Raw genomic sequence first — 23,405 nt, 5'->3', positions numbered from 1 at the left:
TTGAGATGAAGGAACTAGCAAAGCAATTGCAAGAGTTGTTAGAGAAAGGAGTAATCAGACCCAGTGTATCCCCGTGGGGTGCACTGGTGCTATTTGTCAAAAAGAAGGATGGAAGCATGAGACTGTGCATTGATTATCGGGAGCTCAACAAGCTTACAATCAAGAACAAGTATCTGTTACCCAGAATTGATGATTTGTTTGACCAGTTGAAAGGAGCCAAGTACTTCTCCAAGATCGATTTGAGATCAGGATATCACCAACTAAAGATTAAGCCAGAGGATATACCAAAGACAGCTTTCATGTAACACCCCCAGATCCGGGGTCGGGGATCCGGGTTGTCACGGTATTTCTTTCCACAATATCACTTCACTTAATTAATAATAAATAACCTCATGCTGTGACCCCATACTAACACACACCACAACCCGTTATAGTCTCAGAGATGAAATTGAAATAAGTACAAGTCTTTGAATCCACCATTTAAAAGTTATTACAACCCAAAATGATTACTTGATAAATTTACAGTTAATTGCCATTATCTGCCACAAGTTATAATTATACATAATTTGATTCTCAAAAGTAGATGGTCTGAACTACAATGGATCTACCTCTGCAGCTATAGCAGCTACAACATCATCGGGAAGACGCGGGACGCTTCCCACGCGCTTGCGCTGGGTCTGCTGGAGTCTGGCCATCTCTCCTAACTGTTGTTGTGTGATGAAGAAATAAAGCAAGAGTGAGCCTTACAGCTCGCAAGATAATACATAGTGATAACAATAATATAAGTATCTAAATGGATACTTACTAGAATCTTTATCGTGTGTAAGATAATTACTTACTAGATATAAGTAAAAACAAGGAATGAAGTTACCAATACTTCACTACACTTATATCCTTTATAAAGCTACTTGAACTACCACCGTTCAAAGTATTATAAGTTTTAAAAAAAACATCCCATAGATGAGACCACAAGTTAAGACTTGAATAGATTCAATCTTTGAAATATTATTGAATGAAAAAAAAGTTACGAGATACTTTATTTAGTCCCGATATATATATATATCCACATATATATCTCTTTAAACATTTCCTGGAACCTCTGTTATGTAAAGTATGAACAGAGTTTGAAACATCCAATAAATTTTGGAAAGGAAATTTTTTTTGGCATAAACCAGATATCTTGCTGATCAGGCAAAGATACCAATAAGTAACCTTTTCTACTAGTAGATGGATGAATCCCCCACCGGTCATCACCCTGGCCACATAAGGACCTTGTGCTGGACCGCCACCCGGCCTCTTACGCGTTGATGGACTGCCACCCAGCCACTTACACTTTCATAGACCGTACCCCGGCCTGTCGCTTATGCCGACTCAATTAGATGGGCTTACTTCCCGAACATTGGGCAAGTAATCAATTCATTTACCAAAACTACAACCTCGTTGCGAATATAAAATACACCACAGAGCCGGATTCCCCAGGTTTTGAGCGAGTATTTAAATCCCCTTAAAAAAGGAAGATCTTAAATATAAAAATGAGTTTTGGGATCCGCTCTGACTTTAAAAATCATTTTGAAGACTCGAAAACACTTTATAGAGTGTTTGGAGTAAAGCTGATTTAATGAAGTAAATCAGTCCCCATAATATTTAGAAAATGACTGAATATTATTATTTGAATAATATTCCCATAAAGAATAATCTTTATAAAAATAATTGAAGTAGAAGTATTAAAACTTATACTTGAAACGAGTATTAAATAACCAAAGATATACTTATATGAAAGTATTATCTTTATTTGAATAATCGAAAATAAGTTTGATTATTGACACCTTATTCTTTAATAAAATAAAGAATATACCTCAGCAAATAATCGGAGTCATAGATCCTCAAATGAATATTCAAATAATATTCATTAAATAATATAAACCGAGTCATAAGCCTTCGAATGAATATTCAAATAATATTCAATAAATAATATAAAAGAGTCATAAGCCTTCGAATGAATATTCAAATAATATTCAATAAATAATATAAAAGAGTCATAAGCCCTCGAATGAATATTCAAATAATATTCAAATAAATAAATAAAAGGAGTCATACGCCTTCGAATAATATTCGAAATAATATTCAATAATAAAATAAAGTTAAAGTTATCGAATAAACCTTATTCGATTAATAGTTTGGAAAACTATAACCATATATATATATATAAATAAATAAATATATATATATATATATATATATATATCCATATCCATATATACAAAATCTACTCGGGATCCTCGACTCCCGGTTTTAGAAAATATTTTCACCTTTGGGTCCCTATACTAAGGGTATATGCAAGTTACCGCTATTCTCTAGCATAGGTATTATCAACTGAACCAACAGATATATATTTCAAGAATATGAAACAGGTATGCATATATACCATATCACATGCTACAATATATCGCAAGAATTTTCTAAATAACCAATATGCATTTATCGCAAGATCATGCATATACAAATGTATACATCACAACAACAGTATAACGGATAGAATACTTGCCTGAGCGACTTGGGGTGATAAAAGGCTCGGGACGAGTCTGGTAACCTATAAACAACAAGTAAGTTGGAATTAAACCAAAATCACTTGTAAATCTATACTTTAACTAACTTAGACTCTAACGCTTGTTTTGCGCTCACTGATTTGCTTAAGTCACTCGGGTACCCTCGGCTCCATCATTTTTAATAATTTAACCTTTACGAGTTTTAAAGCGATTCCTTCGCGAGTGTCTTACCAACTGCCTAACACACTTACCATAAATGTTTCATACATTAATTAACCCTTTTTGGTCTTTAACCTATGTTTCAAAGTAAGGCGAGGGGAAAAGTTTCGTTCGCGAAACGCCGTTACTTGAAACGGTCGTTTCTCCTAAACCGTGCATCGGAATCGAACGAACTACATATCAAAACGAAGCTCGTAACATGAGCTATCTAATCATGGCAGTGGTCATAATCTAGCAGGGGGTTCTCGGGTCCTAATGCTATGAACAAAAACAGTCCAAAGAAAATCGGACGTTACGACGGCTATGTTTACGCGATTTCCAATATTTTAAACCATTCAAACCCATTCCAAATCAACCTCAAATCCAACATACAACCAACATCCATCCTCATCACATCATAACAACCCCAACCAATTCAATTTAATCATTCATACTTATGCCTAAGCTTAACTTTAATCATACTTAAGTTCTTTTAATCAAAACAACAACATTTACCATTCCATTTCAATACCAATTCAATCCCAAACTCTAAATCACCAACATTAAGCTACCATATCACCCTACTAATCAAAATCATCTTATAATACATAGGAATCTAGGGTTTGGAGATGGTATACCTTCCTTGAAGTGGTGGGAGGAGCTAGGAAGCCTTAAGAAGCTTTGAGAAGTCTTAGGAATGCTTGGATCTTCAAGGAAAACAAGAAAAACTTCAAGTTAAAAACTTGAAAACACTATTCATTGTCTTCTTCTTTGATTAAATGAAGAAGATTAAGAAGGAATTGATGACTTAAACTCATGATATAGCCCTAACTAAGCATGAAGATGATTAGGGAATTAACTCACCAATTTAGGAGGCTTGGATCTTGAGTTTTTGAATTCTTGCCCATTTGCAATAGTAAAAAGCCGAGAGCATGATGAACCATGCCTTGGTTTCTTTTTGATTTTGATGAAAATGATTTTGCTTGGCTTGGTTGGCTTGTTTTTGTGTTTGATTTAGTTAATTACCTTGTTGCCCTTGAATTTGTGTGGTTAAAAAGCCACCACACCTCCTTCCTTCCCATGTCATGCTTGTGTCACCTTGCACATGTCATAATGCTCCCACTTGTCCACACCTTGTGGTTTGATGATGTCACAATCCCTGGCTTCTTGTACAAGCTTGTCTCTTGGTCACTTATTTGTTTTACGGTTCACTTATCTTTCGTTCTCGTTTATCGTTTGAGGGATCATACCCGGGATCTTATTACTTAGGTTCCCTTAACCTTTATCAATATATTGTATTCCTTCTATGATCCTCTCTTATAATCCTTTAATTTAAATCCTTTTTATCCTGTTACCTTATACTCAATTCTCTCCGTATCTTGTGGATTTCCGGGAAAAATCAAAGTGTTCGGAATTGGATTCTGACGATCTTTACATACACTTATATACCACATAGAGTACTAATAATATCCCATAAGATCAATAACAGAACCCCTACATAGCGTGGCATGAAAAGGTTTCTCGTTCAGCAAAAACACTATTCATAAGGGTTTCAAAATTTCTCAAAAATTGGGGTTATTACAGTCTCCCCTCCTTAAAAGGATTCCGCCCCGGAATCAGATAGAAAACAAATGGGGATACTTTCTTAGCATTACACTTTCTAACTCTCGAGTCAATTTTCCCACATTGTGGTTCTACCACCAAACTCTGCCTAGTTTGATAATCCTTCTCCTAAGTACTTGTTCCTTTTCACTCTATAACCCTTCCTGGTTGCTCCATATAGGTTACGTCGGGTTGTATATCTATGCACTCATATGCCTCTATTTATCTGGCATCTGAATTACACTTCCTTAACATTGATAGTGAAACACGTTAGGACCTGCTACATATTCGGGGTTAGGGCTAGCTCATATGCTAACTTCCCAAACGTCTTAATATATCCAAGGGTCCAACAAATTGTAGACTTAGCTTTCCTTTCTTTCCGAACCTCATCAATCCTTTCCAATGGATACCTATAACATTACTAGGTCCCCTATTTCATACTCTTTATCCTTTCGTGTCAAATCAACATACTTATCATGTCCATCTTGGGCTACTACCAGCCGTCCTCTGATTAGATCTATCATATCCTTGGTCCTTTGGACTACTGCGGGTCCGAGCATCTTGCGCTCTACAACTTCATCCTAACATAAGGGAGATCGACATTGTCTTCCCTCAAGGATCTCATAAGGCGACATCTCGATAATGACATATGATCTATTGTCGTAAGATAACTCAATCCGAATTAAGTGATCATTCCAAATTCTTTCAAGTCTATTGCACAGACTCTCATTATTGCTTTTAGCATTAGAGCTTCTGCTTCTCAATACCCATTCTTTTCCAGTTCGTAATCGCTACTACCTTCCGTTCCTAATATTATACTGGTTATACTTTTGCTCGTTAGCGTTCTATAACCTTTTAATAACCACGTCAACCTTAGTATCACGAATGTGTTCCCATTCCGCATACTACCACCACTTTATTACTCCTTTTTCAGTTGTTTCTATTTTCCAAAATTTGATCAATCAAATAGAAGTAAAGGAATTTGTTGAGAGATCACTATGATCATGAACACTTGTTATATCGCATAGTTAGTACAGAAGGTGGTCAGCCTTTAGTACTTGACAAGCAATTAAACAATAGCTGGTATCCTACTCGGCTTCTATCACACAGATAGATAGTCATTCGGCAATACCTCCCCTTCTGGAAGGGTTGTTCTTCTCAGCTTACATGAAATGAAAAGAAGAGAAAAGAACGAACTGAAGAGAATTGTATATATGAAAAAAAATATACTGCCACAAAATATCTGGCTTGGAACCTACCTCTGAACTATAGAGGTTTGTCATAGGAGAATAAAACATATACGTATTTATATCAGCATCAAGCATTATAGCCTCGTATTTCCCATGCCTAAATATTTTCGCTATCCCGTCCATCATTCTATGGACCCACACTCTTCCTCGAGCTTATACATAATCACCTTTGAAACTCCCTCGACATCGAAAATCGAATCTGGGATCTCATTCTATACATCATCGTTACTAGAATTCTATGCTTGCACCGCAACCTTCCTCGTATAATAATACGACTCTCTATTGATAAGAAAGAATAATTATTCACCAGGTAGATACTCTACTTAATTAGTCTATCAATGATAACTTATACACTACCACGACCCGATTAGTGGTACTCAATCTCAACACCCATTCCAATACAACTCTCATGGTTGTAATCAGCTCACTACTCGCAGAATCATTGCTGCCTTACTATGGTCCACCACTGACCCACTGTAGTCATTCATTTTCCCTGAAGTCTTAATAGCTAACCATACAGAGTCCATACATCTCGTATCAAATCCTTCTAAGTAGGTAACATAATCACCATTCCTGATTCATGAAGAACACTCCTAACTCTGACGTACTTTCATGACATGAAGCAGATAAAATTGCAGAAGAGTTTCAATCAAAGCAACGATAGCAGGTTAATACCATTTTTAATCATACGCCCTAAATAGAAGAATTAACTCAAGGGTTCATCTAGTCCTTTTTGAAACATGGTCCTGGCTTATCTCAAGATAGGACCTTCTAAGATAGATAGCCCGTTCATGGCGATTACACGAATTAAACCTTTACCAACTACTATTACGGTTGGGTATTGCACAGTCATCAGAAGGAATGTCAATCTTCCAAACCATAATTCAACCTTCACATTTTTAACCATCATCACTGTATTCTTTTGGCACACGCGCCTATAATTATCCACTTACCTTTAAAGTGTCGGCCACCTCTTTGGCATTTCCTGATAGTAAAATTTCCTTACAGTCAATGTCATTTTAACCACCTCCAAATAAATTTTCTACCTTATTTCCGATCACTGCTTGAGTGAAGATGTTTTCCTTAAAATCAGATGGGAAAAAAAAATATCACTATTTTTCCATAAGTTATTGCCTCATTCTTTAGAGGCTAATCACTGTCAAGACTGACTCTCAATCATACTTAGAACATTTTTTTTTATCTTAAGTCCTAATTGCCCTGAACAATTTCGACCATTACTGGTTCGATCCATACTTTCTCGTGGTTTAACACGTGCCCCACTTGGCATCATTATAATTACGTCATATTTCCTTTATCCACATTTCTATTCTTGCGAATTTTGAATATTACCTTTTTCCTTATAAAACCTCTAAGGTTATCCTTCAATCGTTCCTCCTGTATTCCCTAGATACAGGGCATATCACAACCATTTACTAATAGTAGAACCATTATCTATATACTTCTGCAAAATTTCTCCACTGATTCTTAAAGGTTGTTGTTACCTTAACCCTTTCCCAATCATACTGTCAAAACTCATACTGTCCCTATTAAGGGTGACATGCCAACCTTTATGCAGTCCCCTAGGATTCATTTTAAGTTACCAATGTTCTATCCTTAATTCCACCTTTAAAAGGTACCTGCATCCTTCCACGAATAAATCAAGTCATATTTCCTTGATAGATTATCATATTCATCATTCCCACCTCGATAGTCTATACCTAACTTCATAATAGCATCCTTATTCAAATTGAGGTCAATTCATATGGCCTCCAAAAGATAACAACGGTTATCCGCTTGTCTTGCCTAATTTGGTAACGATAACAAGGATGTTTTGGAAGATATTGGTCGTGTTCAACGTGAACTTCTTCTTAATAATTCCTTATTTACTTTTGTTGTTTATCTCAACAGTCACCTCAATTTTGGGATATCTTTCATACCTGGCGTCTCCCTTTCTGGGTATCAAGCCACCGGTCTTACATTTCACCTTCTTGAAGGTCACTTCCTTCATCCAATTTTTCCTAATTTCTTACTTCCTTATCCCCTTAGTCTATCCGCGTCTCATTATTTATCCTTCGAATTACCTCAAGGTTTCCTCGAATCCTCCCAACTTAAAGGGGATAAAATATACATAACTCTTATGCCTTCAACCATCAATTTTAACTCATGGTGAATCACCCTCATCCTGACGAATGCATACTTTTCTATTTCTATTTCTACGAGTCTTTAGGGTTTCCTCATACCCAACTCCCTTATCATTCCTCAAACTTTCTTGCCTTTATATTCCTTTCTCTTATCGTTATTTCATGAACCAACACAACATAAGCATTGATTTCAAACATCCCGTCATTCTGGATTCGTGTCTTCAGAACGAATCTTGATAACTTTTACAACTTAGATTCATAATTCATCATACTCGTCTGCCTTTGTTCTGGCTCTAAAGCTTTTACACTATTCCATAACCTTGGGAATTACTTTCCCGAAAACAATTGGCTGAACTTTAATCAGTTTATTATAATCTCTTGTTCCGTGCCTTCCTTGGCCTTTCACCAGTGGGTGGTCTCTCTCTTAGGAGGGTAAGTGACAAAAACAGTCCTTTTGAGATTCGTCAATCATTTAGAATCTCAAATGATTCCTATATTTCCTTTAGCCAGGCTCTTGCCTCGGCTGGGTCAGCTTGTTCCATGGAACTTTGAGAGCTTAGCGACTTAAAGGTCCTGAAAGAATTTCTCACCGCACTGTCTCCTCAGGGTGGTGGTTGGGGATAATAGTCTAAGTTCTTTTTAGACAGGTCCATGAATTGCCGTATAGGAGTACCGTCTCGGGTCTCCTTTCCTTACTCGACTTTCTGTTTCCTTAGTATGAAATGTTTCATCCTACTCCCCATAATTGGGGTCATCTTTTAATTTAAAATCCTTATTTTCCACTCCATTATGTCATGGGTTCCTTCTATCTTGATGGCGACCTCCCTGACTATCACGTTCAGGGTTTACTCTAAATCTTATTCCTCAAACTATGGCTCTCATCTAAGTTCTCATCCTTACGCTCTTGAACTTTCGGAACCCAAATTCTATAGGAATACCTCATTATTCCCTTATCATCTTTCTCGATATTAATCTTTTATCTAATTGTTGGCTCCCTGCCTTCATTCATAACTTTTTCTGGCACAATATGATCTTTTCCAATAATTCGGGCTGTATTACAATCTCAAACAGCTTTTCGGTACCGGCTCCGGTTACCTTCACTTCTATTTCCATTTTCTCAAAATCTCTTATAAACTCTCCAAAAGACATTATCATCTTGAGTCTCTCCTTTTTACTAAGGGCATCAGCCACCATATTGGCTTTCCCCGAATGATAAAGAATCTCCCAATCATTATTCTTGATTAGCTCTAACTACCTCCTCTGGCATATGTTGAGCTCTTTCTACGTGAAAATGTACTAGAGCACTTATGGCTTAGGTAATTCTCGCACTTCTCTCCATACAAGTAGTGCCTCCAATCCTTAGGGTAAAACTATTGCCACGAGCCTAAGCTCATGAGCGGGGATATCGAATTTCATATTACCTTAATTGTCTTGACATGTACACGATTACCTTACCGTGCTACATAAGCACGCACCCTAAGCCCTTGTGCGAAGCGTCACTACACTTCACAAAATCTCCTTTTCCATCCGGCAATGCCAACATAAGGGCCATCACCAACCTCTGCTTCAGTTCTTGAAAGCTGTTCTCGCATTTCTCTGTCCATTCGAACTTCTCAGTCTTACGAGTAAACCGCGTTAAAGGGGCTACTATCTTTACAACTTGAACGAACCTCCGGTAGTGACCGGCCAATCCTACCTCTGGTAGTCGACCAAACCATGGTCATCAATTCATCAGTGGTCCTTTATCCAATCCTGTCAGGATCCTCCATGGGATCCTCCTCAACAACTATCCCTACTAGGACAACATCCTCAACCGCTAAATCCTCAATATCAACATCATCCGGTCCTGCATTAGGACACTCTATCGGATCCACAATCCGATCTCCAATTAGTAATAAAATATCATCGCGATGTTGCTCCTCAACCTCAGGGTTCGGAGTCCCGCTACCATATATGATAACGAACTACGCTCCTATCACGATATTTATAAGGGTTCCCATAAGGGTTTTAACTGTCAGTACTACGTTAGGTAGCCCGACTATGAACTTGGCAAGAGTTCTTATTATCTTAGTGAACTTATTATCTTAACGTCCCATCATCTCTGAGGTTTATAACGCTTAGCTCTGATACCATTTCTGTAACACCCCCAGATCCGGGGTCGGGGATCCGGGTTGTCACGGTCTTTCTTTCCACAATATCACTTCACTTAATTAATAATAAATAACCTCATGCTGTGACCCCATACTAACACACACCACAACCCGTTATAGTCTCAGAGATGAAATTGAAATAAGTACAAGTCTTTGAATCCGCCATTTAAAAGTTATTACAACCCAAAATGATTACTTGATAAATTTACAGTTAATTGCCATTATCTGCCACAAGTTATAATTATACATAATTTGATTCTCAAAAGTAGATGGTCTGAACTACAATGGATCTACCTCTGCAGCTATAGCAGCTACAACATCATCGGGAAGATGCGGGACGCTTCCCACGCGCTTGCGCTGGGTCTGCTGGAGTCTGGCCATCTCTCCTAACTGTTGTTGTGTGATGAAGAAATAAAGCAAGAGTGAGCCTTACAGCTCGCAAGATAATACATAGTGATAACAATAATATAAGTATCTAAATGGATACTTACTAGAATCTTTATCGTGTGTAAGATAATTACTTACTAGATATAAGTAAAAACAAGGAATGAAGTTACCAATACTTCACTACACTTATATCCTTTATAAAGCTACTTGAACTACCACCGTTCAAAGTATTATAAGTTTTAAAAAAAACATCCCATAGATGAGACCACAAGTTAAGACTTGAATAGATTCAATCTTTGAAATATTATTGAATGAAAAAAAAGTTACGAGATACTTTATTTAGTCCCGATATATATATATCCACATATATATCTCTTTAAACATTTCCTGGAACCTCTGTTATGTAAAGTATGAACAGAGTTTGAAACATCCAATGAATTTTGGAAAGGAATTTTTTTTTGGCATAAACCAGATATCTTGCTGATCAGGCAAAGATACCAATAAGTAACCTTTTCTACTAGTAGATGGATGAATCCCCCACCGGTCATCACCCTGGCCACATAAGGACCTTGTGCTGGACCGCCACCCGGCCTCTTACGCGTTAATGGACTGCCACCCAGCCACTTACACTTTCATAGACCATACCCCGGCCTGTCGCTTATGCCGACTCAATTAGATGGGCTTACTTCCCGAACATTGGGCAAGTAATCAATTCATTTACCAAAACTACAACCTCGTTGCGAATATAAAATACACCACAGAGCCGGATTCCCCAGGTTTTGAGCGAGTATTTAAATCCCCTTAAAAAAGGAAGATCTTAAATATAAAAATGAGTTTTGGGATCCGCTCTGACTTTAAAAATAATTTTGAAGACTCGAAAACACTTTATAGAGTGTTTGGAGTAAAGCTGATTTAATGAAGTAAATCAGTCCCCATAATATTTAGAAAATGACTGAATATTATTATTTAAATAATATTCCCATAAAGAATAATCTTTATAAAAATAATTGAAGTAGAAGTATTAAAACTTATACTTGAAACGAGTATTAAATAACCAAAGATATACTTATATGAAAGTATTATCTTTATTTGAATAATCGAAAATAAGTTTGATTATTGACACCTTATTCTTTAATAAAATAAAGAATATACCTCAGCAAATAATCGGAGTCATAGATCCTCAAATGAATATTCAAATAATATTCATTAAATAATATAAACTGAGTCATAAGACTTCGAATGAATATTCAAATAATATTCAATAAATAATATAAAAGAGTCATAAGCCTTCGAATGAATATTCAAATAATATTCAATAAATAATATAAAAGAGTCATAAGCCCTCGAATGAATATTCAAATAATATTCAAATAAATAAATAAAAGGAGTCATACGCCTTCGAATAATATTCGAAATAATATTCAATAATAAAATAAAGTTAAAGTTATCGAATAAACCTTATTCGATTAATAGTTTGGAAAACTATAACCATATATATATATAAATATATATATATATATATATCCATATCCATATATACAAAATCTACTCGGGATCCTCGACTCCCGGTTTTAGAAAATATTTTCTAAAAATGAAGCTCATAACATGAGCTATCTAATCATGGCAGTGGTCATAATCTAGCAGGGGGTTCTCGAGTCCTAATGCTATGCACAAAAACAGTCCAAAGAAAATCGGACGTTACGACGGCTATTTTTACGCGATTTCCAATATTTTAAACCATTCAAACCCATTCCAAATCAACCTCAAATCCAACATACAACCAACATCCATCCTCATCACATCATAACAACCCCAACCAATTCAATTTAATCATTCATACTTATGCCTAAGCTTAACTTTAATCATACTTAAGTTCTTTTAATCAAAACAACAACATTTACCATTCCATTTCAATACCAATTCAATCCCAAACTCTAAATCACCAACATTAAGCTACCATATCACCCTACTAATCAAAATCATCTTATAATACATAGGAATCTAGGGTTTGGAGATGGTATACCTTCCTTGAAGTGGTGGGAGGAGCTAGGAAGCCTTAAGAAGCTTTGAGAAGTCTTAGGAATGCTTGGATCTTCAAGGAAAACAAGAAAAACTTCAAGTTAAAAACTTGAAAACACTATTCATTATCTTCTTCTTTGATTAAATGAAGAAGATTGAGAAGGAATTGATGGCTTAAACTCATGATATAGCCCTAACTAAGCATGAAGATGATTAGGGAATTAACTCACCAATTTAGGAGGCTTGGATCTTGAGTTTTTGAATTCTTGCCCATTTGCAATAGTAAAAAGCCGAGAGCATGATGAACCATGCCTTGGTTTCTTTTTGATTTTGATGAAAATGATTTTGCTTGGCTTGGTTGGCTTGTTTTTGTGTTTGATTTAGTTAATTACCTTGTTGCCCTTGAATTTGTGTGGTTAAAAAGCCACCACACCTCCTTCCTTCCCATGTCATGCTTGTGTCACCTTGCACATGTCATAATGCTCCCACTTGTCCACACCTTGTGGTTTGATGATGTCACAATCCCTGGCTTCTTGTACAAGCTTGTCTCTTGGTCACTTATTTGTTTTACGGTTCGCTTATCTTTCGTTCTCGTTTATCGTTTGAGGGATCATACCCGGGATCTTATTACTTAGGTTCCCTTAACCTTTCTCAATATATTGTATTCCTTCTATGATCCTCTCTTATAATCCTTTAATTTAAATCCTTTTTATCCTGTTACCTTATACTCAATTCTCTCCGTATCTTGTGGATTTCCGGGAAAAATCAAAGTGTTCGGAATTGGATTCTGACGATCTTTACATACACTTATATACCACATAGAGTACTAATAATATCCCATAAGATCAATAACAGAACCCCTACATAGCGTGGCATGAAAAGTTTTCTCGTTCAGCAAAAACACTATTCATAAGGGTTTCAAAATTTCTCAAAAATTGGGGTTATTACATTTCAGGACAAGGTATGGACATTATGAATTTTTAGTGATGTCTTTTGGATTAACCAATGCCCCGGCAGCATTCATGGACCTGATGAACAGAATTTTCAAGGAATACTTGGACAAGTTTGTTATTGTGTTTATAGATGATATTTCGATTTATTCAAAAACATAAGAGGATCATGCATAACATTTGAGGACAACTTTGGAGATTTTAAGGAAGAAAAAGTTATATGCTAAATTCTCGAAGTGTGAATTTTGGATACAGGAAGTCCAGTTCTTAGGACACATAGTCAGTAATGAAGGGATCAAAGTGGACCCAGCGAAGATTGAAGCAATTACAAATTGGGAAAGACCGAGAACACCAATAGAGGTAAGAAGTTTCTTGGGATTAGCGGGATATTATTGCCGATTTGTTCAAAATTTCTCAAGGATTGCAACACCATTGACAAAGCTTACACGGAAGAATGAAAAGTTTATATGGAACGATAAATGTGAAGAAAGTTTTCAGGAATTGAAGCAAAGATTAATCACGAAACTTGTTTTGTCACTTCCAGATGACCAAGGGAATTTCGTAATCTATAGTGATGCTTCCCAGAAAGGACTCGGATGTGTTCTGATGCAGCACGATAAGGTTATTGCATATGCGTCAAGGCAATTGAAACCACACGAACAGAAGTATCCTACTCATGATTTGGAGCTAGCAACCATATTATTGGCATTGAAGATTTGGAGACATTATCTATAAGGAGAGAAATGCGAGATTTATACAAATCATAAAAGCTTGAAGTACATATTCACACAGAAGGAGCTTAATATGAGACATGGAAGATGGTTAGAGTTGATTAAGGATTATGATTGCACGATTAACTATTATCCCGGTAAAGCAAATGTTGTAGCGAACGCGTTAAGTTGGAAAGAAAAGTTGAATGTGTTATCAGTACCCGAAGAAATATACAAGGAATTTTAGAAATTGGAATTGGAAATCAGAGTATACAAGCCTGATGAAGCAAAAGCGTATAGTATGACTTTCCATCCGGAGTTGTTAGGAAAGATAAGAAAGTGTCAAACAGAGATAATGGATCAGGACATTAATCATTTGGTAGGAGAGGAATTGTGCACACAAAAGGACGATCAAGGTATTCTTAGGCTTTCTTCTAGAATTTGGATTCCACCAGTAACGGAGTTGAAGAATGAAATTTTAGTGGAAGCTCATAATTCAAGGTATTCATTTAATCCATCCAGGAAGTACCAAGATGTACAGAGATTTAAAGGAAAATTATTGGTGGCCGGATATGAAGAGGGAGATTGTAGAATGGGTTAGCAGATGTTATATATGTCAGAAAGTTAAAGCAGAGCATCAGAGACCAAGTGGATTGTTGCAGCCATTAGAGATTCCATAGTGGAAGTGAGAGCATATTGCCATGGATTTCATAGTCGAATTACCAAGGACAAAAGCCAATCATGATGCCATTTGGGTTATAGTGGACAACCTTACCAAGTCAGCTCATTTTCTGCCTATAAATGAAAGATTTTCATTAGACAAATTAGTCCATATATACCTGAAAGAAATCGTAGTTCGTCATTGAGTTCCTGTGTCTATCGTATTCGATCGAGATCCGAGATTTAATTCGAGGTTTTTTAAAGGTTTTCAAGAATGTTTGGGAATGAGACTGAATATGAGTACGGCTTACCATCCACAGACGGACGACCAGAGTGAAAGAACAATCCAGACAATCAAAGACATGTTACGTGTTTGTGTTATTGATTTCAAAGTAAGTTGGGACGAGCATTTACCCTTGGTAGAATTTGCTTACAACAACAGTTATTATGCCAGTATTGGGATGCCACCCTATAAAGCTCTTTATGGACGCAAATGTCGATCTCCTGTATATTGGGACAAAGTAGGAGAACGCAAAATACTTGGATCTGAATTAGTGCAATAGAGAAGGAAGTTGTTGAAGTTATCCAGAAGAGATTGATAGCAGCACAAGACCGTCAAAGGAAGTATGCAGATCAATCAAGGAAAGATATGTAATTCAAAGAAGGAAATCTGGTAATACTAAAAGTATCGCCGTGGAAAGGATTGACAAGATTCGGGAAGAAAGGAAAACTGAGCCCTAGATATGTCGGACCTTTTGAGATTCTAAAGCGTGTTGGAAAAGTAGCTTACGAGTTGGCGTTACCTCCGCACATGGAGCACATTCACAATGTTTTTCACGTATCGATGCTTAAGAAGTATAATCCAGACTCCAGGCATGCAATCGAATATGAGCCAGTAGAACTTCAAACATATTTATCATATGTAGAGAGTCCGATAGAGATTCTATAAGAAAGAGAGAAAGTGTTAAGAAATAAAGTGGTAAAATTAGTAAGAGTACTGTGGAGAAACCCAAAGGTTGAAGAGTCAACCTGGGAGTTAGAAAGTGATATGAGAGAAAAATTCCCTCATTTGTTTTCTTAGGAGATTCTGAGGACAGAATCCTTTTAAGGGGGGAAAGATGTAATATCTGGGATATATCGTGTAATTATTTTTGCTAATAAATAAATATTATGCATGTTCAGTATTTATTATGTGAATTATTTGTTAAGTGATATATGTGTTTGGATGTTTAAAAATAATATAAATTGAGTATTTTAATTTTTATATGTTTAAAATAAAATATAGATAATTGTCAAATCTTCCTATTTATTTTTATGTTGATTTATGATTTTATAAAAAAATTATGGATTTTATAAATTCTTTTTCCGAGTATTTATAAACTATTTTATATAATCGGGAACCAGCCGAATTCACTCGTTTTTATGTTTTTATAACCCGAAACTCTTCCGAGAACTCCCTCCTAACCTAATTACAATATTCCGAGCATTTTGCATGTTTCGACTTTTTCGATCCGGCGTACAGTTTGTCCTGTGCGGGTTCCGGCGCAATATTTTTGATACATTATTCGTTTTGGTAAATCAATAAAACTCTTATTTTCGATAAACGAGATCTTTTTATTAAAATATTATAATTATCACCTCGTAATACATGTAACCAGGCGCTGAGACCCAGACCGCAGTACAAATTGTATTGATTTGGATAATTATCCCGAAACCAGTACCGTTTGGATCTGTTTTTATAAATAAACGTACCATTTTATATCCGGAATGATCCAACGGGATACTAATTTTCCGTAATTATAAATAGCCTTTACTGTATTTTATTTCGTACCGAAAATCATTTGCAAACAGTAATTATATAATTTTACAGAGAAAATACTTATATTCATATAACCTTTCAAGAATCAAACTGCAAATCGGAGGTGTTATTGATCTTTGTTTTGAAAGCTCGAGTAACTAAATCGAAGGGTTTAAGGAGTACAATCAGAATCTATGCTTCATATCACTGCAGAATCAAAGGTTTATTTTCTATAATTTTTATTAATTTCGAATTATTTTGATTAAAAATATGAATTTTTGTACGGATGATTGTTTGAATGATTTGATGCTTGCATGTTGTAGAGCTTGTTTTCCTGATGATTTTGATATGTCATATGATTGATTTGGAGTTCAATAACATGTTCAAAATTGAGTTTGATTTTGGAATTTGAAATTAGGGTTTATAACCCGTATGAATGTTCATAATTGAATTTAGGGCTTTTTGTTCCAGGGGTTATTAGATGTTCTAGATGGGTGGGTTTTGTTCCTCTTGAAATTTGTAATCGATTGGTATATAGTATGTTAACAGACGATCCCTGGTTTGAAGGGAGTTGTGTTTTGAAATTTCTTCGAGTTCGCCGGAAATCAGCGAACTTCTCGGCCAATTTTCGGCCAACTCAGGGATTGTCAGAATGATTTGATTACATGGTTGTGTTCCTTGTGAATTGTAGTTGTGATCTGGAGATGATGGTGGGGTGAGGACGCCAGAATCGTCTTCTCCGGCGAACCTCGATTGTTTTCCGGCGAACCCCTGTAAAATTGCAGTTTAGTACCTGTAGTTTTAAGAACGATGCAGTTTGGTCCCTGTAGTTTGTAAATTTTGCAAATAAGGGATTCCTGTTTATAAATTATTTAAAAATTATATTTTCTATTTATTTTAATTATAAAAATTCATTTTTAATTACTGATAATTCAAAAAATTATTATTTTAATTCCAAAAAATTATTTTAAATTCAAAAATAAATCTGAATTAATTAGTTAATTAATTTTGGTTAATAACTAATTGATTAACTGGTCAATTAATTCAAAAATTAATTGATTAATTGGTTTAATTAATTATTAATTGATTTTAATTAATTATTTAATTAGATTTAATTATTTATAAATGATTTAAAAATTTTGAAAAATAGTTTCGAGCTTTAAAATATTATTTTAAATTACTTTCAAGGCTCGATAATTATTATAAAATTATTTGAAAGCCAGATTTGGCCAACCGAACCCTGTTTGTTGTTTTAAAATTTACCCAACGACCCGTTTTAATTACGAAAAATAATTTAAAAATCATATTAAATATCCGAAAGCCTGTTTATGACCCGAGACTTCTTTATAAATGGAATGTCATTGATTGTTTGACGTGTTACGTGTTATATGTGACTTGTTGTTTGACTTTCGGTCTATATATTCAATGTTTACTTGTTTTTAGCGTAACTTTCAATCCGTTAGTCGGATTTGGGTAAAACGAAGGGTAGATATAAGTGTATACCGAATAGAATCGTATGAGTTGAGTATTAATAGATGCTTATGATATGTGAGTAGAAGAGGCAAAGCTTAGGAAAAGAAAGTAAATAGTCGAGGAGTAAGACAGTTGTGATTGGAAGTTAGTGAAGTATAACAAGCTAGTAGCAGGCAAGTGCTCTGAACTTTCTCGAGATATATAGTAGATTATTGATAGTCCTATATTGCAAGTGCTTTGAAGCACTGAACCCTAAACCTTGATTCCAGTTATTGATCTCTGAACCGTAAACCTTATTCTTTCTGAACCATTGATTGTTGAATACCCGAATACAAACCATAGATATACGATACTACTCCACAAATACATACAAACTAAATACCAACCACTGAATCAGATTGCTTACATATTCAAACCATTGTACCATATGCTTTGAAAGACCAAATCCTTATAACCTTGAAACTTTGATTCCTTTGTTATCCAATTCTTTTATTACCTGACAGCCATTATTTGAAATTGCCTTATTGTTCCTGGTGAAGATTGAAACCATCTCATTATTGGACATCCAATGTTGCTTATGATTTTGTTTACTGCTTTACATTATTTATTCTGTTATTATGTTAGAATTGGATTTTTTTATAAAATTATGGACCAGATTCATGGTCAGACCAGATTGGTGGTCAAGTTAGGCCAAAGTGTGCCTTGGATCCAGTAATTAGAGCAGAGCTGTGTGCCTTGCTCGGGGTTAGTGCGTGACTGATCAGCAGCCTAACCTTGGTTTTTAAAATGAAAATACAATATCCAATTCTAAATCATTAATCATTGTTCACTTGATACCATAACTCTTTTCACTTGATGATCATTATTCTCATTCTTGTCAATGTGACTTGCTGAGCTAGTTAGCTCATTTGTGCGATATTGTTTATGTTCTTTTCCATTTAAGAAGGAACCAGTTGGTAGCGAGGATCCCCAATCCAGTGTGAGAGCTAGGGGTCCAGGTTGATCGAGTTAAGCTAGCTGACAGCTTTTGGAATAGTTTAAGTTTATGAAGTTTGTAATAATGTTTAATATTCAGTTGTAAGTTTGAATAGTTGGGACTTGGGCATTTGTAATATAAGTGTGTGTGTATGTGGCTTGTGTACATACTTTAACCTGTTGCGATCCGTGGTAGTTGGTAAGTAGGGTCACTGCATATTATTATTATCTTTAATATTATTATAAGCAGGTTATAATTAAGCGGGGTGTGTGTGGACCCCAAACTTCTGACCCGGGTTTGGAGGGCGCCACACTTATCAAAGTCTCTAAGTTCTCGAATGTGAAATTGACTTATCGAGATCTCTGAGTTCTTGAGTAAAATCTCGACTTATTGAGATCTCTGAGTCCTCGAATGAACTTGACTTATCGAGGTCTCTGAGTCCTCGAATGAACTTGACTTATCGAGGTCTCCATTTCTTTGCATGTAGAATTAATTTATCGATATCTCTGAGTTCTCTAGTGATATTTTGACTTGTCGATATCTTAGAGTTCTCTGATAAAGAAATGACTTGTCGATATCTCCAATCTTTATATCTTCAACTTGGCTTGTCGATATCTCTGAGATTTCTCTATAAGTTTTTCTTGACTTCTTGATAAGTCATTCTGGAGTTCTCGAATGACTTCTCTGTTAGGGCGAAAACACGTGCTAAAATTACACGCAAGTATACGCGTTCGCAAATAATATAGAATATTTCTAGTGCGTTCCCACAGAGACTTGTTAGGTCATACAATACTGTAGAAGGGGGTTGAATACAGTGTTTATACAGTCAAATCGATTTAACACAAGTATATAATAAAGATCAAGTATATTTAATAAACTCTGTTACAATATGAACTGCTGTTCTCTCTCAGTGATGAACAAATATCACTAAGAGCTGCTAGGTTACAATGTATAATCTTCTCGATAATGATAACACATATAGTGTAAACCCTAAGTCTGTGTTTATATAGTACACAGTTATAAGATATATTCTAATTGATATGGAATACAATTCTATCTCCTAAAATATATCAATCATATATCTTCTACAAGTCTTCCAGTCTTTTAACTCTTTCCATGCATATCTTCTTTTATTTTAGTCTCGATCTTCTCCTATAAATCAGCTTCATTCCTTATCTGAAAGTCTTCCCGCACTTAAGTTCTGATATGACCTTAAGTTCTGATATTAAGTTCTGACTTCCAGTAAGTCCTGATTTCAGTAAGTCCAGATTTGTCATGTTGTTAAGTTCTGAAAACTAAACACAAATCATATTAGACATGACATCTCAAATATATCTAACAATCTCCCCCAACTTGTAAATTATGCAAAATATACAAGTTAATAGATTTGATGATGTTAAAAACATTTTAAGTACAAATATAATAAGAGTTTAACTAGATAACTAACTATAACTTACAGTCCTTGTAGCTTTTACCAATCTCACTGAGTCAATCTGAATCCAAAATGATTCTTGACAAAGTTTGATATCAGCTTTTCTTTTTTAATCCTCAAGACTTGAGCTATTATAGTCTTGACTTGCTTCATCTCTTCATTCTGACTTCCAATCTGGTAGATTGCAGTCCTTAAAGCAGAAATATGGTTTCTTTCTAAACCAACATCCAGTCTTATTACCCTCGGGTGAGAAGAATCATCATTGTAGCATGGACATTTCTCTTTCAGTATCACTTCAAGTTTAGCAGAATCCTTCTTCATTGGAATTTCACTTCCATCATCTTCAACAATATTAGGAATGAATTCTTGTAACCTTTGAACCAGAAATTCTAGCTTTATCTCTTATGGTCTTCAATATGAAATTTGACCATCTCCTGGTAATATCAGACTTTACCTCTAAAAGGTAATGAAAGAATTGAAGTTCTTTCAGTGATTTGTTCAGCACATCTAATTCTGACATCTGATATGTCCTTCCATCTTCAATAAATAGAATCATATTTTCCTTGACATTGTGCTTGTCATGAGCATCCAGTACCACTTGAACAGACATAACCTTATCAAGGTGTTTCTATGTAACATCTTCAAGAGGTTTATCAGTTAGCAAAAATGGATCTCTAGTAGCAACTTCAACTCTTGTCTTGATCTTAGCTTCATCAGAACCTAGTCCAGCCCTGTCTCTTGGTTCTCTAGCATTTAACCCAATAGTCATGAAATCAGACAGGAATTGGCTTTTCTTTGGATCTGATGGTTTGACATTTTTCCATAAAAGTTTCTTTTTATCAGCTACTTCCATCTTGTATAAATCAACTTGAGCCGTGTCAGAGGTTGATATCTTGATGACTTTATCAGAACTTGTTGTTTTTGTTGTAGCTTGCAGTTCTTCACTCTGAACAACTTGAGCCTTGTCAGAGGTTGTTTTTGATTCTTCAGAAATATTCCTTCTTTTCAGAGTTTGAACAGATTCATCTTCAGCAAGAGTATCATCAGTAACTTGAACCAGTTTACACACAGGTTTTATCAGAATTTGAGGAATTTTCATCTCCTGTGGCTTTATTGGTTAATCAACTTTTCCCTTCCCTTTGTCTTTGGGATCAATCTCAGTCTGTGATCTAGTCTTAGGCTTTGATGCCTCATTATTTGACTTCTCCTTGATGACAATGCCTTTTTCCTTAGGCCTTGGAGGTTTCTTTGCAACAGAAGCTTTTGGCTTTAGATTTGTCTTTTCATCTTTAAATCTAGCTTCTTCCTCCTTGAGATTTTCTAAATCCATTCCAGGATTATGCTTTAGAAATAATCTTCTAGCAATTTCCTCATCAAGTGTCTGAATCTTGGAATCCTTTTAGTAGACTATAGTCTGCTTCCCCTTTAGCTTCAGAGTTTGCATAAACTTTTGAGAGTCTTGACTTCCACCTTATATCAGAACATCAGGCTTTGTCATCAGATTTTGCTTATCAGAACTTGATATCAGATTTTGAGTATCAGCACTTGCTATCAGATTTTGAGTTTGAGCAACTTCAGAACTTGTCTTCTTTTGAATAGAAGATTTGCTTGCATCAGTAGTTATTTTCCTTGAAGAAACCTTGCTGCTCTGCCCTTTACCTTGAACTTGACCTCTACCCTTGCTAGAGTTTCCCTAGTCATCAGCTTCATCATCATTCTTCTTCAGTACTTGATCATTAGAGCATTTGGACTTGACTATCTTCTCCCCTTTTTGGCATCATCAGGTAGTAGGAGAGAGAAGAAGTTCAACTGAAGATTGGATTTCATCCAATTGAGATTTCTGAGAGGCTTGATTTTGTAGGACCTCAGTAATTTGGGCATGTTGCTTCTCCTGAACTTTCTCAATTGCTTCAACTTTCTCAAGAATAGGTCTGATAATCCTTGTCTTGTCAAGCTTGATCTGTATATCTAGCTTATTAGCTGATTCTTGTAGTTTATCAACCTTTGCTTGAGTTTCAGAGTGTAGACCTTGAAGGCTTTTGGTAGTTAGAGCTGTGACTTTAAATTGAGTCTTGAAATCAGAACTTGTCATCAGCTCTTCAGCCTTGGAAATGTGCTGTCAGTACTTTAAAGCTTGGAATGAAATCAGTTCCATTCCACTTCTTGGTCCACTCCACACCTCTGTGAGTATCTTCCCAAGGAATAGAGCAGCTTGCTCAACAAATTTCTCAATAAGTGCTTCCTTTCCCGGAATGGGAGCTGGAGTATCAACAGAAACACTATCTCCAGTACTGGAAGAAGACTCATCATTCTCTGATAAGAAAAGTGTATGTGAGGCAATGGGAAATTCTGGAACTACCTCATCTAAATTCTGATCTTCAGGTTCCTGATCAAGAATTGGTGTGGATGGTATCTCAGCATTTAAGATTGGATAATGAGTTGGAGATGTCTGAGCTGCTGTAGGAGCTTCCAGATAAAGAACAGTAGGAATATTCAGATTGTGAATATCTATTTCAGAACTTGTTGTTTGTTCTTTAGCATCATGTTTTGCTTTTATTGGAGAGACAGGAGGGGTGAGCACTGTATCAGGAACAGTGTCTGTTGTTTCTGGAAGGAATTCAATGATAATTGGCTCTTTTGAGATCAGAGATTCCTGATCCCCTTCCTCAGCTTCTTCAATATCTTCTGATGGAGGCTTAGCCAAATGCCTCTTAGCACTCATTTTCTTCAATCTCCTTGATAGTGAAGGAGTTGCTTGAGCATTAGAACTAGCAGTTCTCTTTCTCTTCAAATTACCTGAACCCTCAGCTTCAGCATTTATCTGTTGGGTTGACCCTTCAGCTTCTATTTCTTTCTGAAAAACCACAGTTTCAGCTTCAACAGTCACATGTCTGATGCATGAACCTGTACTTGATCCTCTTCACTATCAGATTCATCCCTGAGAATCATCTTTCTTCTTTTTTGTGGAGGTTGAGGAACAGACTTTGTTCTAGAAGGTTTGGATCTTGATGCTTTAGCAGATGGTTGTTGTTGTGAAGATTGAGCTGATGGTTGGAAGTAAGTTCTGATGGTAGGTTGAGTTGGTTGAGGTTGAGAGGTGGTTGGTTGTGTAG

The sequence above is a fragment of the Apium graveolens genome, chromosome 5, assembly GCF_009905375.1.
Source record: "Apium graveolens cultivar Ventura chromosome 5, ASM990537v1, whole genome shotgun sequence".
In the NCBI taxonomy this organism is placed as follows: Eukaryota; Viridiplantae; Streptophyta; class Magnoliopsida; order Apiales; family Apiaceae; genus Apium; species Apium graveolens.
The sequence above is the reverse complement of the archived record's forward strand: the minus strand, read 5'-3'. Positions refer to the sequence as shown.